Here is a 20,352-nt window from a genome sequence, read left to right on the forward strand (position 1 = left end):
CGCCCTGGCGAAACTTCGTCTGGTAAAGTGCGGCGACTGCCAACGCTGGCGCAAATTTGGAGGTAAGTAATTTGCCCCTTAGTTTAAGGTAACAGATTTCCAGCTCCTCACAGGCATGAAAGCTTAAGGCATTCTGGAACAATGATGATTATAGTGTGTTATCTCAGAATGAATGATATGATGCAGCAGTGCAGGTTAACTCAGGGATTAATGGAACTAGAAACCGAGATGTCAAGTGCATAGAAATACGATAAGTTAGGATGTTTTAACATGAACTTTCATTAGGCATGACTATGGCAATTTACAGGCACACCCATAAAACAATTGCTACTCACGGTATTGATAGATACAGACTATGTTACAGATATGAATATAGATATTATATTATTGAGGCGAGAGAGAGAGAGAGAGAGAGAGAGAGAGAGAGAGAGAGAGAGAGAGAGAGAGAGTGAGAGAGAGAAGCTCTGGGAGGGGGTAAACTATAGTTGATACAAGGCAGCTGTTATAATTGATACCAGATGCTGCTGAGAAATTTATCAACTAATGTAGCAAATTGTAACAGTTCAGCATCTGCACCTGGATCACTGAGTTTCCAGAATGAAACACCAGACAGGAAATGTCAACTTAAATTCTGGAAAAACGAACCAAAACAAAACATGGAAAGCAATTGAAAAAAGTCTTTATTGCTAGTGAACAATCTGAAAACAACTGAACTGAAAAAAGTGTTTGGAAGGTAAACAACCCTGTAAAGGGATGAAAAGATTTCATACATAACTGACTTGTGAATGACAAGCAGAATTTATAGCTGGGTGTCAGAATTATGACAATTACCTGAGCAAACATAACACTTTTTGGATGGTTATTTCTTTGTCACATATTCCTGACGGATGTGTTGAATAAGAGACAAATTAAACTCTAACTTGTATGTAATGCACTAGTAAATCAAATTGTTTTGTATAATCACTTTATTGCATCAAGCTGCTTCAGCCTGCCTAAAATGACACAAAGTAAAGAGAAGTTGGAAGGCCCTGCTTCTAATTAGATTCTGTCTAGTTGTTCCTCTGATATCCTGCTCACTGCTACTTAGTATATCTCATTAAATGATACAGCTTGCACCAAAAGCTACAAATGGAAATCTTTATCGGGGGGGGGGGGGCCCCATTGATTTTACAGAAAAAGCCAAAACATTCCAGAGCAGCAGGATGAGGTCACTTAGTAATTAAGATCTGTAGTAAATAAACGCTAAGGAATTCCTCATTGTGTCCCACAGCCTCTTAAAAAACACCAGTCAGCAGGAGGCGAGCACAATGTTAAGTAACCCCTCCATTGCCAAAAGGATCTGTATGGGTAATGGTACATGAATAGGCGTTTTGCGGTCAGGCAAGCAATAAAATTTATTTTTTATGCAATATAAATCAAAGGAGGATTATTCTGGGGGTTTAGCATGTGTGAAACTATTAAATACTTGTGTGTTCAAACATCCTTCATTGTGCAGTGTGCCAGAGCCCCAAGGCTGTGCCACTCTCTACTACATATAAAAACCCTTGACAGCTCTGCGTTTGAGTACAATAATGCAATCTTCTAATTGAAAAGCTTAAATAGTTCAAGTGCTTTTAGGCAAGAATCACTTGACAAGGAGAGGCATGATTAGGCACAGTGCATTTTTTATAAAAACATAGCCCACTTATATCAGTGATGAGAGACTGGTAACAGAAATTGCAATAGCTGTTATAAGGCACAAAATTTGATTCAAGGTTTGAGATGTGCATGCATGTGAAGGATGTGTATGAATGTACCCAGTGAACATATGAAAGGGTTTGGACCATTTTGATTGCTCTAAGGCTGATGGAACAAGGGGCTTATTCTCCACTGGCAAACTTGCACAAAGCTAGAAGTGCTCATCACTGCCACCTCTCATTTACTTGAAAGAAAAACTTATGGCAGCACTAGTAATGACTGAAAAGGCTCTATTGATCGAGAGCTGAGAATATACCAATGGTGTTCCTTGCTTCCCATTTAAGTGAACAAAAAGTGGTGGAGGTGTTGTGATTTGTATCAAACTGCTGACAAAAAGAAATACATAAGAAACTTTAATCCAGGTTACACCACGAGTCCCGCTGCCAAAAGAAATTGCTCTGGTTTCACCACGTTTATCCTGCATGTCATTGAGGTTCCCAGTTGAGTGCTGTATTTACATTTGTGTTGGGTCCCTGGTCAGCAAGTATTGTACTTGGCAGATGAATACAATAGCATATGTAATAGTCTTCCCAAGTCATTAACCCTCTGTAAAGGGTGTGCTCCTTCCTTCAGGCAAGATCTAGGTGTGCAGGGTTCTAAGGGCCCTTATACATGGGTGTTTACTACTGCATTCCCATGCAGAGTCCATTCTTTTATACTGTGCCGCACCACCAGACACAGTTGATGCTGAATGCTGCATCTCATCTGCAGTTGGCACCTCAGCATGGCGTTGTGGGTACAGGCACAATAGAAAATAATGGGTCTGTTAACTTAAACATGTGTAAGGGCCCTTAAAGATACAGACAGGCCTTTTCCAGCCCAGCACTGAAAAACAAACCATGCCTTCCTGTATTATGCTGTGATTTGACATTGACACAAAATAAGTACCAATAACAGCATAGGAATTCAACCCTTGGGCTGATGGATTAGATAGAGGGTTTACACAGATAAATTGTGCAAAAGCCACCTTATAGAATCCCTTTGGACGGGGGCTAATTCAGCAAAACCCTTTCCAGTGTTGAGATAATCAGCATGTTTCTGCAATGTTGCATCAGAGAACTAATTGTGATACCCACAATTTTACATTTATACCCAGGGGGGCAAAATTGTTCATGAAATCACCTTTACCTTCTTTCAACAAAGAACATGGGTGTGGATGCAGAAAATTCCGAATTCAGGATCCAGCTCAAAGTATGTTTGGTCTTCTGTATGACCTGCCATATCCACCTTTTGTATGGCCCTTACCATATGTAACATGTGCTAAGCAGGGGTTATTTTGAAAAGGAATTGGGTTTGCTTATGGCAGGAAGGAGATAACTGCATAACATTTTGTGAAATGTTTGGTGCCCACAATATTTATGTCACACCCAAACCAGGAGGAGACACTGCCCCAAGCAATAAAACATGTATGATGACAAAACATTGCATAATTGCCATAAAAATATCAACAGGGAAATAGCTGCTGTTCATTAGGCCAATATTTAATGTGGAAAATATACAGTAAGTGGAGTCATGAAAGTTAACCAAGCCTCTGGCTGATTTTTTTGGCACAATTTTATAATATACTACTACAACACACTTGTTTAAAAAATAGAAACTACTGTAAGACAAGCAATCCATCAGAATGCTGAGGAAGTTGGCCATAAAACAGACTTACAACACTCATTGATGTAATGTTATTAATAAGGAAGACATTTTTACAGAAATTTTTATGCAAGGTGGTAACCCAAGTACCCCAGCTACACTTTGCGTTTTGGAAAAAGCTAGACAAGTAGGTCCGACACCTGCGGTTTTCATCGGCTGAGAGGTGTGGCATGGAAACCAAATAAACATTTTAGGGAAAACATTGAAAAGGAATCTCTCATCAACAATCATAGGGTGTGTCACAATGCTGTACATCACTGAAAACCTTATACACTCATGAACTACAAGCAAAACAGTAAAGCAGGTGCTGCCAGGGCTCTCACCGATAATTCTGCACCTTTAGCCCATTGAAAATCACAGTGACACTGAAGGTTATCAATATGTGAATCACAGAGCGGAAACGTGCCATTGCTATGTAAATAATGCACCCACACCCCACTGAGCAGCACCCACCCCTCCTGTGCTGTTTATGCGGCTTCCCCAAGCAATAGTCACCTTGGCTATAAACAAAGATGCCCAAACTCTCAGCACTAAGCTGCTGTTGTTGTTAAAACGCTGTCAGGGGATCCTGGGATTTGTAGTGCAACAGCTGTGCAACTGCCCATGCCTGGTGCAAACCCCTATCTATTGCTGTAACTAAAATCATTTATATTTCTTATATCTGATGATGTTGTACCAGAACAACCACAACTTGCACTGACAGCTGGGGCGGATAGTTGTAGTTCAACCGCGCCTGAAGAGTAATGAATTGAGGTTTAGATTTTCTGTAACTTGCTCCAACAGCGCTACATACGTTGAGCAAAGCAGAGGGGACAGATAATACAGGCACATCCATTCTGTATGTGGGGGGTGAGAGCATGACTGCTCCCCTTTGCTCGCACTTCCTGGAAAAGTAAAGGAGCAACTTGTTTGTTACCGACACGCAAAAAAAATGCATGCACGATGCCCTCAACCGCACCCTAAACAAGAACCCAATTGAGCGACTATAAAGCTTCTTGTAGATATTTCATATCCTTACCTCGCTGCTATCTACCCCAGGAGAAGTGCCAGCAAGCCGCACACACCAGCCAGCCGATGCAACCACAGCACTCAAGCTTACTTCGGCTGTAAATGTGCGCATGCGCAGCCACTCCCTGGCCACATCGCGCAAGGGAACTTGGGGCTTGTAGTGTGTGTGTAATGACTTCGCTGGAATGTGTGACAGATGCAGTGACCTTAGGGATTGGCTTAGTAGGGCTGATCTCAGATAAATGAAAGGTAATGCAGGTTACACGACTGTCTTAACAAAGTGCCACAAGGAGGACAATAATGCTGCTTTATTATATGAGTAATGGCAGCTAATAAAAAGAATTACAAAAAGAATAGTGTCATGTAATTCTCTGTTTTATCTCGAATGCATTTGCTTATTACAGATGATTTATATTGCAGTCAGGTCCACCTTTACTGTTAGTGGTCTCTGGGCATGAACAATTGACCAACCTGTGGCCCTTTAAGCACCCAATAGATGCAACAATTCTTCTTTGATGAACGAACAATTTCAGTGCAAACCGAATTATCATGAGGTTAGTGGAATTCGAACGATCGCACATCTTGCGATTTTTCGGCCGACATCTGTCAGAAAATTGATTGACCAAGTTTAAAAATCTTTATCGGTCCCAGTGCAATCTATCTATGTTTGCAGGGCCAAGCAGGCAGCTACTCTTCAGTTTTGCTGGCAATATCGCCTGAAATGGTCTTTTTAGTTGATGGACACATCATACATTTAAACGATCATTTCGAAATACTCATGGTCTCACGGATCTTTTAAAAATCTTTACATCTATGGCCAGCTTTAGCTATAGTTTTTAAAAAAGGGAACAAACCTTACAATTTAAAGGAGAACTAACCCCTAAAAAACGAATATGGATAAAAATGACATATTTTATACACTTAGTTTATTGTATTAGCCTGACGTTTCAGTTTCTCAAAAGCAGCAATGATCCAGAACTTCAAACTTGTCACAGGGGGTCATCATCTTGTAAAGTGTCTGTGACATTGACATGCTCAGTGGGCTCTGAGCAGCTGTTGAGAATCTAAGCTTAGGGGTTGTCACAAATTATCAAGTGGAAAATGCAGTTGGCCTGTAATATAAGATGATGCTACAGGGCTGATGATTACATTCTCATGCTAGTTGTGCTAGTTTCTATGCTGCCATGTAGTAATTATCTGTATTTATTACTAATCAGCCTTATATTGACATGTATATTTTATGTGTACTGTATAATTTGAGTGAGGCGCAGTAAGTGACGGCAGCACAGAGCATGTGCAGTGAATCAGCAGAAAAGAAGATGGAAAGCTACTGGGACATCTTCAGAGGCACAGATCTTTACTGCTAAAGGGTTGTAGTTGCCTTGGGTTGGTACAGAAGCCCATACATAATGTACAACATTTTTAGCCTACTTCTTTAGTTAGGCTTTAGTTCTCCTTTAATGAGACCTGGTTCTCTATGTAAAAGGCTAAGAGCACACGCATGGGGTATGTACTCCTAGCAATGGCCTTGTGGGTTGAGTAGGCTTGATATAAACTGTTGATTTCCTACATTTATAAGTGTGCTTTATATGTGTGTGTAGCAAAAAGGCAGAGGTCAATGCCACACCAGCTGCTAAATCAGCAAATCCAACAGCTGTAAACCTCAGCTGAAATAGGTCAAAATGGAGTTTGTATGTTCTCCCTAAGTCTGTATGGTTTTCTTCTGGGTACTCTGGTTTCCTTCCACCCTCCTCCAGGGCCCTTACACTCATTGCCTTTTGTAATGCAGCATATTCACCAGCGGCATGTGGTGTTTATAAGATATGTTTCTCAATATCCAGTCACTATTGTGCATGCGCAGGATGTCATAAGTGATAATGGTCTACAACTTCTAGGTAGAATACAGATCTGATAAAACAACATGCACCTTTCCTCAGTCCTGTTAAAGTATGATGGGTCTTGTTAAAATGCTGTATTATTGTAATGTATTCTAGTGTGTCATAGTTTATAAAAGGACACTGCCCAAAAGATCATCCCAACCTACTGCTGTTAAAATAACAATCCTTGTCCGCTATATATAAAAAAAAAAACATACAAGGAACATTCTGTGAAATTATTTTTACTTACACCATCCTAATGCAAATCTTGCGTTGCACACTCCAAAGCATTTTTTGCACTGTTTACATTTAACCTAATTTTCTCCACCTAGAGCTAAGGGACATTTATTAACGCTTTTTTATCCCACAAAATGCATAAATTACATTATCATGCTTTATACCAGTATATCCTTGTATTCAAGGCTGTTTAGTAGAGAGTTCTTCAGTAAATGGGTTTACTGATTCATTCAAGGCTTTAAAAAAACTAGCATACTCACCAAGAAGTCTTTAAACAAAAAGGATCCGAGATACCAATCAATACAGCAATTTCTGCAAGAAGTCAACACAAGGCCTAGTGTCTGATGATGGTCATACTGAAATGAATTTAGATTTTGCTTATGCATTCTGCTACTGCAGGTTCCCTAAACTACTGCAGTCTCGTGAAGGTAAAGATTTCATGAAACAACAGCCTGTATGACCCCAATACATATTAATTGGGGACCTGCAACATCAGAAAAAGGAGGAAAACTATATAAGATTAAACTAGTAAGACTGACCATCAGGAATCCAGGTAGCAGTTACATACTAACTGATATAAGACCTTGAGCTAATGTCTGTATCCATACTTTTTTTACTCATATACTCATTATGTACTGTGCATAGTGAGTGACAATGTTTTGGGAAAGAGCTCTGAGGAATGGAAATAGTACCACTAATTCTACAGCAGGAGGGAAAACATTCTGCTTGAGTAATGTGGTGTTTTACAGATGAAGACATCACTGGAGACACAGATTGCTGGAATGGCATACTACTGAAAAAAACATACTGCTTTACAGGGAGACATGTCACATCCCACAGGACAGACAGACATATCATTGTAGAGGGGGCAGCTGCTAGAAAGATATAACATTGAAAAAACAAACTGAATAGACATACAGAGAAAAATTACCAGGAGGAATGGTATGCATGGCATTTCATGCACTTATACATGCAAATAACATATTAATAATATATATTATAATAATATTTGCTTGATCTCAATAACAAGACACAAGCATGCCATTTTTTTAAGAAAGCAGGAATACATTATACTTCCTGTCCTGTCGAGCAAAGTAAAAACAAATCAGTATACATATTTCCTGGGTGGTTTACCTTTACGTTAACTTTTAGTATGTTAAAGCATGTCCTATTCCTAGCAACTGTGCAGTTGGTCTTCATTATTATTTTTTAGAGATTTTAAATTATTTGCCCTCCACATTTACATCTTTCCAGCTTTCGAATGGGGGTCCTGACCCAAAACAGCCAAAAACTAAAAATTGTTACCTTTTATTATCATTCTACTCAGTCCCTCTCCTATTTATGTTATAGTCTCACATTTAAACCACTGCCTGGTTGCTAAGGTAAACAGGACCCTAGCAACAAGATAGCTGCTAAATTCCAAACTGGAGAGCTGTTGAAGAAAAAGCTAAATAACTGGGGAAAAAAAAACAAAAAAATAAATATGAAAACCAATTGCAAATGGTCTCTGAATATCTATTTCTACATGATACTAAAACTCCTTTAAAAAATACGCAAAAAGTATTTTCGACACAAGCCCTGTTCAACCGACTAGTTATTAGGCATAATAAGTGTTTGTTATTAAAAAAAGCTGAAGCTAGGTCAAGGAAGGGGTTTGCTTTTTCTTAGAGGATTCCTGATTTGTTTTTACATTGCTCAGCAGGACAAGAAGTAGAATGGGATTTTCTATGCAGATTTTGTCCTGTTTAGGTAAGTTATAACAACTACCATCCATATTTCATAATTAAAACAATAGGTGAATGAATTAATGTTGAAAAGGATGTTATACAATACTGCCCCTTTAACATTTAAGAGAGTCCACTTTCCTACAATCCCAATTAATAATTCATGATAATTTTCTTGTAAGGAATGTCCTTTTTGCAAGAATGGTTGTTTTATCATCCATCAGGGACACTATAAATATAATCATGAGAACACATGAACAAATTGTATGACCTTTGGTACTATTTGGTAATTAGAATACAGACACAGTTGGTAAGCCCTAAATATGCATGGAAATACTTTTATATGCTCTTGGCAATGTTACATTGCTGTTTATTCTCAGGCTTTATTACACAAGAGTGTAATATCTAGGGCCTCAGTAGAAGAATCTGACCGAATAATCACAGCACAGCTGTAAATGATAAAGCTAAAACATTTTGTGTACGTTGGATGTGGCTCACAAAGCATTCTCCTGGAGGCTAAATCTTCAATAACCCTGAAATTTGGAAAGGAAATAGAGACATTTGAAATGGATTATTTTTTCCAGGAATTTCTTGTCAACATTTGAAAAAACACAAAGAAGAAAAACAAAATAGATTTTCTTACTGATAATTTTGCACTTTAAAATGTGTTTGGATTGCATCCAATCTCAGAAAACACCCTCCCTTGTAATAAGCTAAAGTTCTACTGTCCAAAATACATCACTTTGGAGTTTACAGCCAGGCTACATTCTGAATAAACCCCCCACAGGATTAAAAACAAGGACATGTTATAATAATGTTATAATAATGTTTTGTGGCTCCTGCCCTTTTCCAATGTACAAAAAAAACCCCAATCCCTTTACACTTTATAACTGGTACAATCAATTATGGAAATGGGTAAAATAATGAATGGGTGTTAATCTTCTGAACTAGAAGTAATGATAATCTTTAGTCAGAAAGAGAAAGTCACATGATTTTAAAGTGCTCTTTTAAGAGTACAAGTGCAGTGCGCATATAGGAAAAAAAGTAGCCATTATCTTTATTAGTATTTTGCCTATAATTCCATAAAACTATAGCCACAAGGGAGAGATGCACATAATGCAATGATTACTGCTCAATAAAAAGCTCATTCAATCACTTCAGCTGCTGAAAATGAATTTTAATCGTTAATCCCCATTCAGGGATTAATAATATGAATGGGTTTTACTACTCTTTGCTGCTGAGCTGTGCTGAGCACTAACACCCTTCTGAAAATGAAAGTGTTGTATTTAGAGCAGTTAACACATCCATAATTGTGTCATTTTATTTACAATTTTTTTGGCTGTCGGGAAAATGACAGGAAAGTGTTGGTAAATAAAAAAAAATTGAGGTGCAAGGGGCTGGTTGTGAAATAAAAGGGGGTAGGATCACGTCGCGCGATGGTTACGTTTCGAGCAGATTGGGGCCTTTTGTTAAGGCTATTACAAATTTACTGGCAACTACATTGCTGGTAAATTTGTAATACCAGCCCCGGCAGGTTTTTTACCAGCTAGGCCAGTAAAATACCGACCAGATGGCAACCCTTTCTTGGGCTTCTTTGTGCCAAATCTGTTTAAAATATTTATTTATTTATCTGATTACAGTTAGTAATAGACCACTTGTGCTGCTAATTTCTAATCCGGACAGCCCTCATTGTCTCTGCTAAATATACAGTATACCATATATATTACTATATTTTTAGTAGAAGTGCTAAGGTTGATGCAAAATTGAGTGTACAGAAATGCTATTCACAAATGTGAATACATGCTCCCTAGAATGTGCCTGTTCAGCATGCTCTTATGAATTAGTAGCAAAGCAATTCCAGAGTACCCTTAATGGGTTCCTCCTACATACACTACTGACTTTAAAAAGAAGCCAGACAGGCAGCCCAAACAAAAAGATGTAACAAAAGATAAGTGGCCATACCAGTTTATGCCCAATTGACCTATAGGCTGATAAATTCCAGACAGGACTGACCAGTGTATTGGCCAGGCTAAAAGAAAGTTGTGTTGAATTTTGCCTAAAACCAACATCCAGGGGTTGAGGGTGAGGGTATTCATGTATGAGATCCCTGTCTCTACTGAGGTCAAACAGCAACCCCTAGCAGCCATATAGCATTTTAAATAGCAAGCTGGTGCAAGGCAGAAGACAAAGGCAACCACTAAAACAAAAACTATAATAATGACCAGATCCAAACTGGTTAATTACAGAATATACTATAAACAGAGTTACCATAGGTGAAGTTACTGAGGTCACAGTTTTAGCAACTGTCCCATTTTTAGAGGGACAGTCCCTCTTTTGACAGCTCAACCTGCTGTCTCTCATTTGTACTGGAAAGTCCTGTTTTTCTCTGCACTGAACAGCCAGAAAAAGAAACAAAGTTTCCAACTTAATTGGCTTTTGGCAGAGAGCCCAAAACAGCCACAACAGAAGATAAGATACATTTGTGACAATTCAAATGTATCTAGATAAACAATCTAGATACGCAAATAGGTAATTGTAACAATATAAGATAACAGGTCCCTTGGGGAAAGTTAGACTTAAAGGGCAATTCACCTTCATAAGCAAAACTGTAATAACTGAAAAAATCACATAAATATGTTCAAACTTTTAAAACCTGTGAGATTTTGTAAAATGAACATGGTAATTAGGGGGTGTGGCCACACAAATGGGCGTGGTCAAATAACATTTTTTTTTGTCCCTCTTTTTATTTCCAAAATGTTGGGAAGTATGGTTTTAGCCTCCTCATCAACTCTGCAAAGTATGTCACAGAGGGCCTGATCTGATAATCCTGTAAGGGGCCCTAAAGGGGATAAATAGTTTCTCACAGAGGTCCAGTGTATAACAGATGAACTATCCATTCTTATACACCCATATAAACAGCGTCCCCACACCATTAACAAGGAATTGCAAAGCTGCTACGTTCGGACTGGCCCACAGGGATACCAAGGTGTCAGTGGGCCCTCATGATGCTAAACATTTGACCTATTTCATGGCCATTACCTATTTCTATGAGAACAAAGAGGCTAAATAGATGGGAAAATAGTAGGGATGCACCGAATCCAGGATTCGGTTCAGAATTCGGCCAGGATTCGGCCTTTTACAGCAGGATTCAGATTCGTCCGAATCCTTCTGCCCGGCCGAACCCAAATCCTAATTTGCATATGCAAATTAGGGGCGGGGAGGGAAATTGTCACAAAACAAGGAAGTAAAAAATATTTCCACTTCCTACCCCTTCGGATTTGGTTCGGTATTTGGCCGAATCTTTCGCGAAGGATTCGGGGGTTCGGCCAAATCCAAAATAGTGGATTCGGTACATCTCTAGAAAATAGAGGTATAATATGTAATGAAAAGAGACAAGGAGAATAGAGGTTGAGTGAGGAGAGGAAGAAAAATAGTACTGAGAGTGGGCCCCTGGTGTCCCAGTCCGACACTGGCTACGTTTAGGCAGAAGGGCGGGACAGCATAAAAGCTACGCCATGTGAAAGCAGAAGAGACTGTCTGTGATTGGCCCAGCAGGACAGAGAGCCGGAGCTCGGAACCATGGTTACAGTAATTAATGAATATACTGTATAAAGCATTTCAAAATACACATTCCCTTTAAGACACGGGAGCGAGGAGTCATTATTTATTTAAATACCCAACAGTGACTTGTAACAATACTTGTAACAACACAATATAAAGTCTAATAATCCGTGCCCTAAATAAACATGGCTACTTCGTGCTCGTCAGCCAAGTCTCCGGGGACTTTTTGTGAAGCACGTATTTGCCGACTGCGCCCCCTGCCGCAATAGGCGGAATGATACGGTACCTAGGCTGGCTGGATCTCTTTCACTGAAAGGGAATCAGAAGAGGGAGCGTAGGTGGGTAAAACGTTTCTTTCATTGCCGTTGATTGCTGTTTGTGAGTGTAGGATGAATAGAGACATGTAACCTCTTGTCATCAGTGAACCTTGTGTGTAGAAATCGTCTTTGTTTACTGAGCAGCTGTCCATCTGAGCAGCGTTCTACTGGCCATGGTGCTGCTGCTGCTGCATGGATGTTGCCTAGGATATGATGAGGGCATGTGGCAATCTGTGCGCAGCAGTCGCTGCAGAGCATGGCATTCAGCAGAGCAGTGATGCTGCAGAGCTTTTGATAAGGAAGAGAGCTTGCATGATGCGAAAGCATGGGATATATTTGCTCTTTGATGCATGTGCTATGATAGAGAATATCTTTCATGCTGGGAGAATCATTACATAGTGCTGTTATAATAAGGATGATGGACATACCTGTGGTAGTGGGATATCAGGCTATATATATATATATAGATAGATATATATATATAGATATATATATGTCACTAGGGTGAGCTGCTGTGGATTTAGTGACATTTTACTACTGAGCAAGGTTGTTGTTTAATCTGGGTCATCCACCTGTCAGTAAGATGTCAGTAAGTGTCATATTTACAGCTGCAGGTTGCAATAGCCCCCCCCCAATTGGCAATTTCTAGAATTCTAAGGAATTCATTAGCTTGGGGGCTGGTAGGTGTTAGATATCAGTCATATTGTGTGATATCAGAGGGTGCCTGTGATACTGGGTGATGCTGGGAGGGTGGGGTTACAGTTCTGCTGTTGATGCAGCCAGCAGCTCTGCATGAAAAAATATGTAAGAAAGGCACAGCAAGATATTTATCCAACACTTTTTGCTGACTGCTCATCTTCACGCCGCTGCACATCAGAAAGGTTGAGTTATTTTCTTTGTTAGGAGGACACAAGACTTTTTCTTTTATTTGATAATAATACCAGACCAATAGCATATGTAGTGAGTGTGGTTCAGCCTTGCCCTGCCCTTACCGTAGCTTCTACACCAGAAATCCTCACACTGCCGCTTCTCTAATAAATGTATACAGTATTCAAATGCAGTATAGTGATATAATGGTATTAAAGGGGTGGTTCAACTTTCAGTTAACGTTTAGTATGTTATAGAATAGCCAATTTTTCAATCTTTCAGTTTTCAAATGGGGGTCACTGACCCCATCTAAAAAGCAAATGCTTTGTAAGGCTACAAATGTATTGTTATTGCTACTTTTTATTACTCATCTTTCTATTCAGGTTCTCTCCTATTCATATTCCAGTCTCTTATTCAAATCAGTGCATGGTTGCTATGGTAATTTGGACCCTAGCAACCAGATTGCTGAAATAGCCATGTGTTGAGCTGTTGCACAAAAAGCTAAATAACTAAAAAAATACAAATAATACAAATGAAAACAAATTACAAATTGTCTCAGAATATCACTCTTTACATCATACTAAAAGTTAATTTAAAGGTGAACAACCCCTTTGGGGTGTAATAAAGGGTGTAAAGATATAATATTACGGTTTAAAATTAAAGGGGGTTATTCACCTTCCAAACACTTTTTTCATTTCAGTTGTTTTCAGACTGATCACCAAAAACATAGACAGCTGCCTTTAATGAAACTTTGGGAATCTGCTCAGCAGGGCTAAAGATAAGAAATGTATAGACTTATGTATCAATTTAGAGTGGTTTGACTGGTGATCACAAATTTACCGGCAGCTACACTGCTGGTGAATCTGTAATACTGGCCCCGGCCTTGGCTGGTATTTTACTAGCTAGGCTTTTGAAATACCGGCCAGGTAGCAACCCTACCTGCAGATAAACACTACACATTACTAGGGATGCACCGAATCCAGGATTCGGTTTGGGATTCGGCCAGGATTCGGCCTTTTTCAGCAGGATTCGGATTCAGCTGAATCCTTGTTCCTGGCCGAACTCGAATCCTAATTTGCATATGTAAATTAGGGGCAGGAAGGTAAATGCTGTGACTTTTGCTCACAAAAGAAGAATTTTTTCCTGTCCCTAATTTGCATATGCAAATTAGGATTCAGTTCAGTATTAAGCCTAATCTTTCATCAAGGATTCGGGGATTCGGCCAAATCCCAAATAGTGGATTCAGTGCATCCCTACATATTACATATACATAGTAATGCATGCAACTGAACAGACTGCATCACTGAAGCTGACAGTTTGCAGGGAGTTAGAGTCAGATTGTAAAGTATAGGGATTGTGTATTAAAAAAGGAATGCACCCCCCCCCTTTTTTTTTATCCCCTCTTTCTCTCTCTATTTCTTTACTACTTTAACTTTCTCTTTTTCTCCTCCCCCCACCTGATCTCTGTTAAACGATTTTGTATAACTTGCTAAGTAACAAATTTACATCTTCAGAAGCTAATGGAGCTAAATAATGAGTCAGACGATTGAGCCATATATTATGTTTATTTGTGATCCAACATATTCAATGGCTATATAAATGTACCGTACATACAAAATGAATGTCCTGAGATGTAAATGTTGAATATTTGCAATAAAGAAATGTTGAAAGAAAAAAAGTAATGCATACAATTTGTCTTTATAATTCAAGAAGGTTTCTATCTGAAACCCCTTTAATACTTTACTAATCCCCTTAAGGGATTCACTGCTGGTATAGCTGTCTGGTGTCTGGCTAGAGGGAGGTTGTGATATTTGTGCCTTTGGGATATTTTAGACCATCTATTGAGGTAGCACATAAACCAATGGTGTGGCTCAGGATAGGCATTAGTACTAGAAAAAATGAGGTTCCTGCAGCAGCAGTACCAGATTATATATCAGGGTATATTGCAAATTTGCTAGATAACGGACTGTGTGTAAAGAGTGGTGGGTAATCTGGGACCTTGCAGACACAGATATGACATTGAGTAAAGTCACAGTTCCAGATGGACACTCCTTAAAAGTCATAACATACACTAATGATGTTTTCAAGCCCTAATGCATTAGTATCCGTTTAGTGACTGTTTCAGGACAAATCAATATCTATATAGTATGACTTGTTTCCGTAATATGGGAAATTGAAGATGTGTTTACAGATTGCCTTTATTTCTAATATAATTTTTTGGTTTACCACATCCTTTCCTGAACATTGTATAAATGCATTCTTCAGCCCTTTTACTGGATTGGAATTAAGACCTTTGTCAATACAATTTCTTGCAAAGTTTCAAACATTTTAGCAAGTTAATAGCATTGTTGGATTGATTCACAAAGTCTCCATGTATGCAAAAGCAAATGGGGAAAATCATCAGCAGATTTTGATTGGAAAACAGCACAGCCCACACATTATATCGACAGTAACCAAATGAGACTAGGTCTGCACAATAAACCCGTTTGGCTTCATAACTTCCAACGTAGGAAATCAGACAATTGGAGTTACTCCATTTAGTGTTAACCTAAAACTCACAGAACCCCACTGATTGTTGATAGCCCCTCTATAGGTGGTAGGAATTGTGGTTTAACAACATGGAGGACTGCTGGTCGCTTATCAATACTCCTGAGCTTAAACTGAGCTTAACATGTTCTGTTCACCTTATCTTTTGCAATTTAAAAATATTTGCTATCTTTAAACCTTCACTAACACTGTTTATTATTTAAAAAAATCTTAATCACCTTTACAGTGAATACAGCATCCTTTTAACTGTTCAGTGTATTGATCTGTGGTTTCATGGATACAGTGTGGTAATTTACTGTACATTGTACACTGAGTCTGAAAATATAATGTGGTTAAATTGCTCGGTTCCAAGTGTTTCCAAAGACTCCTGGCATTCCATCCCTATAACAACAAATATTGGGAAGTATTAAAGACATTTGGAGATGGAAAAAAATATGTACTTCTGTCTCCAAAAGATAGACGAGTTTAGGAAAAAGATATATAGCTTAGAGAGGTAGAAGAAAGAGAGAAGGAAAGAGGAGGGAAGAAAGTGGGCAGTAAAAGAAAAAAATGGAGCTCCAACTGGAACAAAGTCCTCAGAAAAGAATGAAAAGACTGGATGTTTATGTATCCTTTATTTTTAAAAATCACTTAGCTAACAATTCTCATTTTTGCTTCAGAACTTTAATTCCCTATTAGAGTGAGGGGTTTGGGTCAGACTGGGAGTAAAAAGTTGATATAGACTCAGTCCAATAGGGTAAACAGGAACGGATATACAGTAGTATGTATGTAATTCATGTGATGTAGTTGTATAATCACAGTTACTTTACAGTGCTACGCAATATGTTGGCGCTATATAAATACATGTTAATAATAATAATAATAATAATAATAATAATAGTAATGGCTTCTCAGCATTCTGTTAATAACAAGTACTTTGGTTGCCTTTGACTAACCCTTGCATGAGTGAAGGTGTTTGTACAGGATTTTTCTTGTAGGGTTCTTGTACTTTCTGTACACCACTGAATATTTTGTTTGGCCACAAAGGGTAAGGCAGTGGCATTTACCCTCCAGATCTGTACAAGTGCAGTTGTAAAAAACACACCCAGCAGAATTTAGAAAGGCGATTTAGTAGAGATTTGCAGGAGAAATTATTATTATATCTCCATTAAAATGCTTCAAAAGCAAATCTTAAAGGCATATTCCTTTTAATTTTTGAATGGTATACCTAAATCCATGGGGAAGTGTGCTACAGTGTTCATGGATTACCTAGAGAGGAGGGAGTTACAGAAGGTTACTATAAATCTGATAATCCTCGTCTGTCTACAAGCAGAAGGCATGTCTTGCAACAACTAAAGGACAGGTTTTAATTCTTGTTTACACTGATGTAACTAATGCTCATTTCACAACTGAACTGCATTTAAATACAGCTTTCTCTAAGTTGAGAGCAGTATTTTAAGTACAGATGTGTTCTCTGCTTCTAGATTAAAAACAGTAAGATAGAAGGGATTTTGATGTTTGCTGAGTTGAGTAAATCAAGTCTCCTTTGATGGTACATCTGCACCTATGTGACACCTGCTAAACAAAAGTAGAAGTAAGTTCTGTACTAAAGGGCCAGTAACACTAAGGCTAGGACCAGGTAGGGCCAAAATCAGCCTGTTGAAATTCACAGGTCAATTTCAGCCCCTCACCGCAAAAATATCCTCTACTTCTTTTGTGTCCGGAAACCCTTGTGTCGGCTACGGCACAAACACTCTCGACAGATTGTGTCACAAAATGCAAAGTCTCACGTTTCTTAGCTGAATTCCGCTGTGTGTGTTTGTGCCGGAGCCCGTGTATTTGGTACTAGCTAAACTGTATTCACTATTCAATAATTTATCTGTTGTCGCCCAGCGACAAATCTCTTCTTCTTTGGGGTGACTAATCTCCCCGAACTGCCTCCCGCCGGCTAGAATGTAAATCGCCAGTAGGATGGCAATCGGTGCACTTCGTTTTTTGAAGTCGCCCGAAGTTGCCTCACAGGAGTGCCATCCTGCTGGCGATTTCGATTCTAGCATAACATGCTAAAAGTTAACTAAAAGGCGAACCGCCCCAGGTTCCTCCTCTCATGGCTAACACTTAGGTTGTGTTACTCCACAATTTCTACACACAAAAGTATCTGTATTTGAATTGATTGATACATAGTTCCTAATATCCCCCTTCCGTATTTTTTTATTAGTTTTGTCACTTTTCATTAATGTCCCTTGTGACCACTGTGGACCATAACTGCACTTAATAATATATACAAAGTCTTAACAGTGCTTCATAAAGGGCAAGAGCAACTTTTCGTGCATGTTAACTTACACTCCTGGTCCTTCCTGCTGCTTACTACAGCTAGGTTTAATGTCCACAAGCCCATTCAGTGGCCTGCACATAAAATTAATAATTTGTAAAATAACATTATCAAATATTTCAGGCTGGTAACAACTGCATAGGACACAACTTAAATTGGTTTTGTCCCAAGCTATGTTTGTGTCTTCTAACATAAAAGAACACATGTTGTGCTGCGATACACAATCTTGCATGTGATCTAGGATTGTTTTGAGTTCTGTCAACAGACACCAAATTGTCTTACACTGCCGATCAAACACAAAGGACTTATTTGAACACTGACATTGCACAGACCCCAAAGAATCTCTTCCATGTACAGCTTGTTCCCTGCTCTCTTCAAAGACTATGCCGTTTCCCAATAGGATCAGTCCTCATATATTTCTTTTTAATGCTCATACTTTCTCTAGAAAAAGTCTGAAAGATTGTATTTTACTGTACTGAGTTGCTAATTAGTAAGCAGCGATATAATCCCAACAGCAATATTCAATAAATCCAAGGAAAAAGCCTTCTCTCTGCCTCATAAACCAGACAGGTGGCAACCCTAACTGGGGCCCACAGTAAAATCTTTTAAAGGAATTGTTCAGTATAAAAATAAAAACCGGGTAAATGGATAGGCTGTGCAAAATAAAAAATGTTTCTAATATAGTTAGTTAGTCAAGAGTGTAATGTATAAAGGCTGGAGTGACTGGATTTCGAACAGAACAGAACACTACTTCCTACTTTTCAGCGCTCTAATTTGGAGCTTTCTGGATAACGGAGCCCATATCTGTAGCATGCAGGGTCCTTTGCATGAACTTTATACTACAATAATTTATTTGGAAGAACCCTCCTCTGTATCCTGGCCAGGTAGCACATATGTGAGTACTTTGAACTTAAAATGTTCTGTTGAATAGGAGCCGCAGGGTTGTATTTCAGCCAGCTGAAATATGGCAGGCTGATTTACTCCTCATATGACATTAGCCATATGCAGGCAGTCTTGAGTGAATTAACTACATATTGAAGCAGATTTGAAAAATGTAAATTTACATGGATTTCAGTGCAGCCTTTGTTTTGCACCAGACACTAAATCTGGAGCACGGTGCAGTGCTTTGGCGCAGAGTTGCCCTACACTTTGAGCCCCATGGCATGTCACATTTGAATTACAGGCAAGATGTGGAATGTCCACGGGGACGGCCATGTACCTCTCCAGCCTGGCCCTCATAAATACATTGCTGCTCCATTCTGGTGTTCAATGGCCTGTGACTATGAGTGCTATGTAAGAGGGGCATGGCGTGAAGTCCAGAAAAATAGCAAATTGTCTGATTTTTGCACTTTGCACCTCAGACCTTCCCTATTTGTTGTAAAAAGTTTCCATGATAAAATGTATGGAGATTAAATAATATTGGTGAAATTTGGTGAAATTTTTTAACTTTATGATGGAAGAAAAAAAAACATTACAAGAAGTATTTATGGCAGTAATTACCCTTATCCTGAAGGCTGGTAGGATTTGTTAAAAAGAGGCAGGCTGCTGATGCCACTAGAAGAGCTCTGGATTTAATTGATGTATCTAACCATTGTAATTATGTTACTTATTTCTTTAGATGCCGAGAAGGCAGTAATGATTTTATATTCAAATCCAGTGGCAGTAGTGTCCCACTCAGGGTTTCAATCGGAGAGTTTTACTATTTCTAATGGTTCCTGGTAGGGTTGCCCGATATCCCTTTTAATATTCAATCTAGTCATGGAATCTTTAGCTCAGAAAATAAGATAAAATTCAGGGATCAGAGGCAGTAGAATCAACTTTGCAGATGACATCTTAATATTCTCAAGCAATCCTGATAAGGGACTTCTGATATTACAAAGTATATTGAAGGATTTCGGTAGGTTTTCACTTTATAAAATAGATGTATATATGTTATCTAAATGTTATTATTTTGTCATTTTGGAAAATGCAATAAAAAAAGTGTGAGCAGAAAACAAGCAGCAATCTGGCAACTGCAGCGGTAGTCAAATCAAATCACAGTGTGGACCTATATATTTAGGGTCTATTTTAGTATTCTGAGACAACTAACAATTGGTCTTCATGTTGTTATTATTTGTGGTTTTTGAGTTATTTAGCTTTTTTTAGCAATCTGGTTGGCAGGGTCTAAATTACCCTAGCAACCATGCATTGATTTAAATAAAAGACTGGAATATGAATAGGAGAGGTAATATAAAATATGAATAGGAGAGTATGAATAGGAGAGTACTAAAAAATAGATTTACTATTACTAATTAATAAATGTGTAGCCTTACAGAGCATTTGTTTTTTAGATGGGGTCACTGACTCCCATTTGAAAGTTGAAAAAAGTCAGAAGAAGAAGGCATATAATTCAAAAACTATAATAAAATAAAAATTAACATCAATTGAAAAGTGGCTTAGAATTAGCCATTCTATACAAGTTAACTTGAAGGTAAGCCACCCCGTTAAGATTCTCATAATATTGGCCTTTTTGCCACTGTATG

General features: G+C 38.6%; 2 protein-coding genes across 3 annotated transcripts in view; one reads left to right on the forward strand and one right to left on the reverse strand.

Annotated features, from left to right (window-relative positions):
• Positions 1-4,557, reverse strand: part of tmod3.L (tropomodulin 3 L homeolog) — a 40,667-nt gene extending 36,110 nt beyond the window's left edge. The window contains exon 1 of the mRNA XM_018250550.2: positions 4,400-4,557. The gene's annotated coding sequence lies outside the window, so the exon portion shown is untranslated. The remainder of the gene's footprint in view (positions 1-4,399) is intronic.
• Positions 4,558-12,024: 7,467 nt separating this feature from the next.
• tmod2.L (tropomodulin 2 L homeolog) overlaps positions 12,025-20,352 on the forward strand; it is a 32,649-nt gene continuing 24,321 nt past the window's right edge. For both annotated transcript variants that reach the window (XM_018253076.2, XM_041586779.1), the window contains exon 1: positions 12,025-12,126. The gene's annotated coding sequence lies outside the window, so the exon portion shown is untranslated. The remainder of the gene's footprint in view (positions 12,127-20,352) is intronic.

This window comes from Xenopus laevis, chromosome 3L (assembly GCF_017654675.1).
Source record: "Xenopus laevis strain J_2021 chromosome 3L, Xenopus_laevis_v10.1, whole genome shotgun sequence".
Classification (NCBI taxonomy): domain Eukaryota; kingdom Metazoa; phylum Chordata; class Amphibia; order Anura; family Pipidae; genus Xenopus; species Xenopus laevis.